Here is an 8,928-nt window from a genome sequence, read left to right as displayed (position 1 = left end):
ACCCGCCTCCACCACATCCTCTCCTACTCAGATACTCATCTCTCCCTCTCCCCTAGCCTGTTCATTTGGATTTCTGTCAGGGCATTTTCTGAGTAGGCCCCTTCAAACAAATCGTATTTCTCTGATTCTCTCAGCAGGCTTCTACTCCAGGTAGGCTTTTAAGCAGTGACCACAGTCGATGTCTTCACTTAGGTTTTCTGCTTGCTCTGTGTACTGTGTCCACATTCGGATGCTGCCTAGATCCAACCCACTCTTCCAAATGCACCTCAAATCCTACTCACTTTGTTTCTCTAAACCACTTGCCACTCAAGGCCACCCCACACTACTTCAGAACTTACGGATACTCCAACTTTGAATCAAAGATAGTGTCAATGAGTGATATTTATTGAAACCACCCCAGGGCCCAAGTGCCTGGCTGCAATAGCTAATTTGATTTTCATTCTGTCCCTGCAAAGTGTGCTCTCCAAAGTACACCCTGGACATGAAGAATTTGAACTTCCAAGTGACTAACAGCTTTGCTCAGAATTCATGCCAAGAAGCAAAATGCCCAGGAAATGTGGTACACCATCCCTTTCTACTGTATTGGTTCTCAAACTTCCTAATGATGCAACCCTTTAAAACAGTTCCTCGTGTTGTAGTGACCCCCAACCACAAAACAATTTTTGTTGTTACTCCATAATGGTAATTTTGCTACTCCTATGAATCGTAATGTAACTATTTTTGAAGATAGAGGATTGCCAAAGGGGTCATGACCCATAGGTTGAGAACTGCTGTTCTAGTGTGAAAAGTCTTCCCTTTACTTCCTGCCTGCATGGGAAAGCCATACAGGGCGAGAATTGGGACCTTTGTAGTCTCTGCATGTTCTTCTAGGAAATCCTTGAATGATGCTCTCCTGCTCTGAGTGGCCTTTCTCATGGAATCATTCTGTGGTGCTTGGCCCATGGGAAGGGATACTATTAGGAGGAGTGGCCTTGTTAGAGTAGATGTGACTTTATTGGAGGAAGTACATCATCATGGGGGTGGGTTTTAAAGCTCTGCCCGTGTGGAAGAGACCCTCCTATAACTGCCTGGCAGACAGTCTTTCTCCCGGCTACCTCGAGTCAAAATGTAGAACTTTAGTCTCCTCCAGCCCCACATCTGACCGGATGCTGCCATGCATGCTTTCTGCTGTGAAAACAATGCACTAAACCTCTAAAACTGTAAGCCAGTCCCAATTCAATGTTGTCCTTTATAAGAGCTGCATTGGTCATGGTGTCTCTTTACAGCAATGGAAACCCTAATTAAGACATAGTTTTTTGTCAGATATCCAGCACTATGGGTCTGGCATTTAAGTTTGTTCTCTCAACATCATTAGTGGCTGTACTTGTCTTTTGTCCCAGGAATCTTCAGTAACTCTTGGTGGCTTGGATGCCAACAGCCTGAGACAGGAGGCATGGGGAAGTACCCACCTGCAGCATTTGATTCTGATGTCCCACCTCACGACACCCTTTTGCAAGGCCCAGGGTGCACAAATTTCCTAAATTCTCAGTCAAATCAGAATTGTGGCCCGCCGGAGTCACTCTTGAGGCTAACTCTGGGAGAGCTGGACTCTTGGCCAGTGTGGAAAGGAGATATCCCTAGATGCTCACTGAATGCTTCTCTGCCCTGTGATTTATTCTGAGGGAAAACAGCTGTCCCTGACTAGAACAGAGAAAAGTGTGGTTTGGAAGTAGATGTTAAACATTAGAGCTTATATGGCTTCAAAGAAGATCTGCCCAAGGGGATTCCTCTGCTAGTTCCTAAGTGACAAGTTACGAGCATTTATTCCTGCCTTAAGAAGTGGTGAATTTGGGGAAGATGTGTGGGAGCTTCGCAGGCCTGGCAGGGAAGGTTCTGTGGGGCTTCTCTGCTATAAGAAGACTTCCTCTGGAAGCAACTTCAGTACGTCCACCCCTCCCCTTTTCTCTCCCTTTCCCCTGTTTTTCTAGGTGAGAAGAAAAGGACACAGTACCTTCAAAATGACCCCTGCACTTCTCACAGCTCAAACTTCCTGACATATCAAGGCCAATTTGCAGAACCTGGAAGCCCCTTGGTCATTGTTGACATGACAGAGTCATTTAACAATCCCCTGTGGGTTCCCTGCCTTTTTGTGTGTGTGTGTGTGTACCCTGCTGGTTCAGGAAACCTAAAAAACCCACCAAGAAGTCCCATTTGATCTTACCTCTCCTTCATTAGTAAGTGGAGCTCGTTCATGATGGGGGAAGGTGGCTTTTGTGATGGTGACAAATACCAGATACTTCCCATCCAGGCATGTCAAGGCATACAATGGGTTATAATTAGCTCAGAAAGAAAGAAAGAAAGAAAGAAAGAAAGAAAGAAAGAAAGAAAGAAAGAAAGAAAGAAAGAAAGAAAGAAAGAGATAGAGAGAGAAAGAGAGAAAGAGAGAAAGAAAGAGAGAGAGAAAGAAAGAGAGGAAGAGAGAAAGAAAGAAAGAAAGAAAGAAAGAAAGAAAGAAAGAAAGAAAGGAAGAAAGAAAGAAAAAGCCACTCTGTCCTAGCTCACTATGTCTTTACAATGATCATGAGCTTCTCCTGCTTGCGTTGAGTGAGAAGACCTGCACATGTCTACAGCTGTCTTCAGGACAGGGCATTCCACAGACAGCAGTTAACTCTTCCTGCAAGAGGGGAACGAACCTATTTCCATGACTCATTCACAGGGACAACTTCAAAGTGACCCTCGACCTGGTCCCCTGTCTGACTGCGTCACTCTCATCTAAGAAAGTATGGTCCTGGAAATTCAGATATAAAGTCAGATTAAATCAAGGATTAGGTAGGCTTTTCATCTTTACTTGAGACAAATACAAAGGATGCCTTAAAATAGTATCTCCTCTCCAAGGGCAGTTGAAAAGTGGCCTGATTCATAAGAATTTCATCCCCAATCAATTTCTTGAGAAGCAGATCATACCCACCTTCAGTGGAAATGGCAGAGGGACCCTTTTGCATGTCTATACGGCTCCAGGATGTTCTGCTGGGTATGCAGTCATTCTTAGGACAGAAAAAGATTCACTAGGTGACTGACCATTCACATTATTAGTTCCCATTCAATCATAACTTCTCAAATATTGGCAGCAAGATCTTTGCTGGATACTCCCATTAGGTAATTAATACAATTCAAATCAAATGCAGATCGACTGAACCCAAGTGAAATTGCTTGTCCTGCAATAGATATGGGATTTTATCTGAATGGGGGTATGAATATAATTTGAGCTTCATAACAGAGTGCCTTAAATATCAAAGAATGAAAAAAGATCAATGGAGAAGTGAGGAGCAGTATTTTTGTGACTTTTTCCTTCTAATGTCAAAAGGTCAAAGGTTAAAGGGTCTTTGCTAAGGTCTTCTGTGCCCTGCTCTAAGTTAATTCACATGGTGTAAAATGGTGGCTCTCTAGGCAGTGTCTTACCATGAGACACTCTGTTTGGCAAGCGTCTTTGAACCCATTTTGAGTACAGATTCAGAGGTAGGATGACTGTGCCCTTGGTGGGCTCATTAACAACAGCATCTGTCCAGCACCACCCACAAGAACTGAGCTGGCATAGAAACTATTCCTAAGAGTTAAAAGGGATAATGCCTAATAGGGAGCGGATGAAGTCCTGAACAAATGTGTGTTGTTGGTAGGAGCACAGCTTGTCAAAAGCCCCAATACCTCAGACCCATGGGAAGAATAAGACCCACCCCAGGTTAGGCTCAGAGGAATGCAAATGCCTTCTCCCTGGGTAAACAGATGACCTTTAACTAAAACAAGTGTGTGCTGAAAATATCAGCTGCAGCTCTCTCCTCCAGGATGACTGAGACTACCTGCCTACAAGAGACTACCTAGCTAGGTTCTTCCTCCTCTTCCTCTTCCTCCTCCTTCTCTTCCTCCTCCTCTTCTTCCTCCTCTTCCTCCTCCTCCTCTTGCTCCTCCTCCTCCTGCTCATCCTTATCCTCATCCTCCTTATTTGTGCTGTATACAATAAGCTTGCTGAGTTTCTAAGCTGCTGCTAGTCTATCTGTATCAGACTGCATGGCCCACCTGATCCCAGCGTCTTCTGTATGTCTGTCTGTTGTTTCATGTTCTCATTCCCCGTCTCCCCTGCCCCAAGTTAGGTCAGTCCCTAAGCCACAAAGCACTGCCCTACAAATTTAACAAAATAAACTGCAACTGTAGGAACATACGGTGTATTAAAATCATACTACAATAACCAGGCTTGAGGACATATTGATCATATCAGCTTAAGAAAGGATACAGCACTCTCACCTCACAAAGAGAAAAACACCTCACACAGTGACAATGTCGGCCCCTCACACCTGCTGTCTGACCACCTGCTGTTCCTATCAAGGAACAACAGACAGAGAGCCACTAACCCTTAGGGTCTTTAGTGCAGCCCAACTCAATCAGCCATCTTTTCATCCACCTGTTCCTCTGACAGGACTCAGGTCTGCTGTGCACATCTCTGGCTTCTGCAGCTCAGCTGGAGCCTGAGACTTGACTCTCCAGTGCCTCCCTATCTTCCTGATTTTATTCCCAGATTGACTCTTTTGCATTCGAACCAACCTTCCTCCCTACCTCTCTAGCCCCATTCTGTAGCCTACACACACACACACACACACACACACACACACACACACACACACACAGGTAGATACATTTACTTTGTGGTGTGTAGTGTATAGTCTGAGGGCTAAGAATAGTAATTAAGATTGGAATAAAAGAACCCGTGTTTACCTCAGCCAGCTATCTGAACAAATTGCTGCCAATGAAACTGACACAGCTCTTGAACCACAGCTCTTGGACATATTGTTTCTCAGTCAATTCTGACAGTGTGGAAAGACACAAACATGTGTTCGTATGTTTCTGATGTAGTTTTCCTTGAAGATAGAATTGTGTTTCATGTCCCAGAATTACCTTAAAGTAAAGATCCTCCTGCCTCAGCCTTCTGAGTGAGAGAATTTCAGGCACGCACATGCACACCCATGTCAAAATTTTGCTTGTTGTTTTAAATGATTTCCCTTTTAATTTTTAGTAGTGATTGTCCCTGGATGATGAGATTCACTTATGGCTCTTTATCATTTCATGCATACATTATTAGCTCATTTGATACTTGGAGCCTGTGGGACTGGATGGCAGGTGTGGGGCACCACATAGCAGGTAAGAGAACTGAACCCCTGGGAGGTGACTTAAGCACACACACATCAAGTTAGTAAGCATTATTTAGTAAGTAGATTAGCTTCAGTAGCATAGCCAACGCACATGCTCTCGTTTTATAAATAAGAAATTTAGTTGCTAAGTAATTTAGTGACTAACCCTTGGCCATATGTCTAAGTATATTAATTATACTTCAATACAGACTTTCTGATCCCCCTACACACACACACACACATACACACACACACACACACACACACACACACACAGTCATTAAGGTTTATCTTACTGTATGGGCTATTTCTTTACAGATAAAAATAGTAAAACATGATCTAGCCAATGTTCCAAGCATTAGAAATGCCTAAGGGAATTTCAGGAGTCAGGTTCTGTTGTAACTTCCTCGGGAGGAAGCAGGGATAATGCCTGCTGAATTAAAGAATATGTTTGCTTCAGTTTTGACAGAGTTTAATTGGCTTTTCGCCCATGAGTCCAGCAGGGTACGTATTTGTCTTCAGTGTCCCTGCTACCAAAAGTTTCACAGTGCTTAAGCACTAAGTAAATACAGACCTAGGTAAGATCTGGTAGCACTCAGACGTGGGAAGCCTGCACATCCCCAGCACAATGAAGCCATGCAGAGCTCCTGGCCATGTACATTGTCTATTCTTATCAGTATACTTCTATTTCTGCCTTCATTTTTTTCCTCCTTCTTGCCTTTGTCATGCCAGGTATAGGCAGAAAAATTTAGATATTTATCTAGAAATTGGTATTTTACTACCGATGAGCTGATACAAACAATATAACTAGGACCATTATAATGTTAACTGAGTTTTGAACAAATAGACTTAGAAATCCAATTATCTTTCTTGCGTGCAGCCATTGCTAAATAAAGAAGAGAAGCCAGAGGGAGAGTTAGAACAGCAATTTCTTCTGCCTGTAAAGGGATGTTGGAGAGTTTCACCCTGCACACACATTAATCCGTTTATAATGGTCACCCTGTGCTGTCAGCCAACAAAGTTCATTTTTAACTCCTGCTATACGTTGGCTACTGGATGTTTCCTTTTGGGAGAGGAGCTGAGAGCCAGGAACATGCAACATGAAACATGAAAGACAAAACACAGGCACTGCATACAAAACTTTCCAGAACCAAGTTCCAGCAACCCTCTCCTGGGATCCCAGGTTGGGGCCCACAGGCTTTACTAGAGACGAGAAAAGGCTGGAATTGCTACACTGGTCCCAGGCTGACTGACCTTGGACTGACCTTAGACTGATATCTCTCAAAGTTTTAAAGTTCCCATAATTACTCTGGAATCTGGCTTAGAACCTCAAAATCTCATGCATGGATTTGTAGTGGAATCTGAGAGTCTACCTTTCCTAAAAGTTAGGAGGAGGCACCCAAACTGCTAGTCCATGCACTTGGAGTAGCCAGAGTCAGCCTGGGCCTTGTTTGGCTTACCAAGTCTTCTACTTGGTTTTCAAGAACAGCCATTACCATTAGAGTCAGGAGGGAGCTTAGAAATTCCCTGCCCTTTGAATAGCTAGCACTCGCTGTGTGACCTCTCGGGGAAGGAACAGCTCCTTTCAAAGCTGGTTATGAGGACTATAACCAGCTGTCTATCCATCATTTGGTCCATCAACACTAAGTACAATCATCTGGCTCCCTGCTTTCATTTTACAAATATGAAGTCACTATGAGGTGAAGAATCCAACTCAGTGTGGCACAGTTTGGCTACAGCCCATGCTTAACCAGAAACCTGATCTCCTGAGAACCTGTAGGCCACTGAGTAACATCAGAGCCCAATTACTAACTGGGAAGCTGACCTCGGCATCCACCCAACCTTCTTCACTGGCCTAGCCTCTGAAACCCACAGGACACCAGTGGCTTAAACCATACACCCAAATATTTTTGCTGCAGCTGGTTCTGACAGGTCAAGCCTTCTTTCATTAATTATGAAGATTACCCAGATAATTGATGTAATTGGGGCCACAGAGTATCTGAGTGAAACCAGCCAGAATGGATTAGATCTCCCCGGAACAGCCTGAGATTCCTGCAGTTCTCAAGGGAAAAACACTTCTTTCCCTGTGGAAAATTATGGATGGTCCAGTGGAACTTTTGACTTGGTTCACAAATAACACTAGACATGATGACCTAGTCCCTAAGGACAAAGCTCCAGTCAGAATGTTGGAAATACACAGCCATCCCTCCTTTTCTATCATATTTTACAGAAACCCTCAATAGAGTTTTCAATGTCCACGTTTGATTGTGATGCCTTTTGGGAGGTCAAAAAACAGATCAAATAAAAGAAAAGCTCTCCCGAGGTGCTTTGCAAATGGGCATTAGCCACAGGCTGTTCCAGCTCAAGGGTGAAAGAGAAGAATCAAACCCCTTCCTTTCTCTATGGAATGAAATGACTTCTTTCTGCAGCAGGCTGAGATATGAATAACTGAACTGGAAAAAATATTAGCTGCCTGTATACTGCTGCTGCATAACACAAAATATATATCATTCCAACATCTGCCCTGTGAAAACCTACACAAACACTAGCAATGGTGGCAGAACATCTCTGCATTGGTACAGATGGTTCTTACTGGTGCAAAAAGAGTGGGGTTGTCCATGTAGCCCATTAAAATTGCTAGTGTTAGTATGCACTTGTTCTAAAGACACAAACCTTTTTTAACAAGGCAGCCCCGCATCCTTCAATTACAAATGGGGTATTTCTTATGTTTGTATACATACTGGAGCCATTTTGACAATCTGGTGGGTAAAAAGGAAGTGGAGCAAAGTACAGAAAGCTGGTAGGGTTGATGCAAATGAAAAATTCTATGTTCTGGACAGCTTCAAAGTTGGGAGTCTGAAAATAAGACGGGTCTGGAGACTGGAGAGCATGTTCATCCATGTGTGGGCACGCTCTCGGATGCTTTAGTTTCGTGTGAACTTTCAGCCGTGTGAATGTGCAGTCCCACATCACAGCCGTATAAGATGTTACTGGAACATGCTTTCGGGGCACTCACTATGTGTTGGGATCAGATATTTTCTCATCCTTTGTTATAGATTCAATTATATCCCCCAAATCCTCATCCAAATTGAAAATGTCGAAGTCCTAGACCCCAAGTACCTCAGAATGTGACCCTGTTTGGAAACAGAGCCACCTCATGGTAGCTACCCATCACATGGGTGATCAACAGCCAACACATAGTCATAATGAATTATTGTGCTCTCTACTTCTAATATGGCCGAAATCATTATTGAAATGATGGACTTATTAAGAGTGATGTATATACACAGAGACCACCATTTAAAAACAGGGCTAGAGACTGAAATGATGAGGTCATAAGCCAAAGGATTGCTAGTTATCACAGGTGCTAGGAGAGAAATGAGGAACCATGCTAGCTTGAGAGGAACTTATACTCCTACTGTCTGGACTCCTCACCTTGACAACGGTGAGGGCCCACACTTCTGGGTTTTGATGCTACCATGTTTGTGGTTATTATTATTTTTTTTTTTTTACAATATCCCTAGGGATGCTATGTCTGCTCTATAAGGGCCAATGCATTTCTACTCTTTATGTCAGGTTGAAGCCATCAGATATGAGTGAATATGGAATGGGAGGAAATAAATGAGCTTGAAAATGGAAAACATTTCCAGCCTCAGATAGACTTTAGATAGAGCCAATATTTTGCTGGAGATATGCCACAGTTTTTAAAGAACATACAGGAGACCTTGGGGTCTCCTTGACTGCCTATCTGGTACCTGTCAAGCATAAAGCA

At 43.4% G+C, this 8,928-nt stretch overlaps 1 protein-coding gene and 1 long non-coding RNA gene across 2 annotated transcripts in view; both read right to left on the bottom strand.

Moving 5' to 3' along the window:
* The window catches only part of Upp2 (uridine phosphorylase 2), a 211,099-nt gene that overhangs the window by 79,520 nt on the left and 122,651 nt on the right, over positions 1 to 8,928 (bottom strand). The gene's annotated exons all lie outside the window — the stretch shown is intronic.
* Positions 2,805 to 8,928, bottom strand: part of LOC116090198 — a 10,815-nt gene continuing 4,691 nt past the window's right edge. The window contains exon 2 of the long non-coding RNA XR_004118606.1: positions 2,805 to 3,023. This is a non-coding gene — a long non-coding RNA (uncharacterized LOC116090198). The remainder of the gene's footprint in view (positions 3,024 to 8,928) is intronic.

The sequence above is a fragment of the Mastomys coucha genome, unplaced genomic scaffold (genome assembly GCF_008632895.1).
Source record: "Mastomys coucha isolate ucsf_1 unplaced genomic scaffold, UCSF_Mcou_1 pScaffold15, whole genome shotgun sequence".
Classification (NCBI taxonomy): domain Eukaryota; kingdom Metazoa; phylum Chordata; class Mammalia; order Rodentia; family Muridae; genus Mastomys; species Mastomys coucha.
Note: the sequence above shows the minus strand (reverse complement) of the source record. Positions and strands in the feature narration are given on the sequence as shown.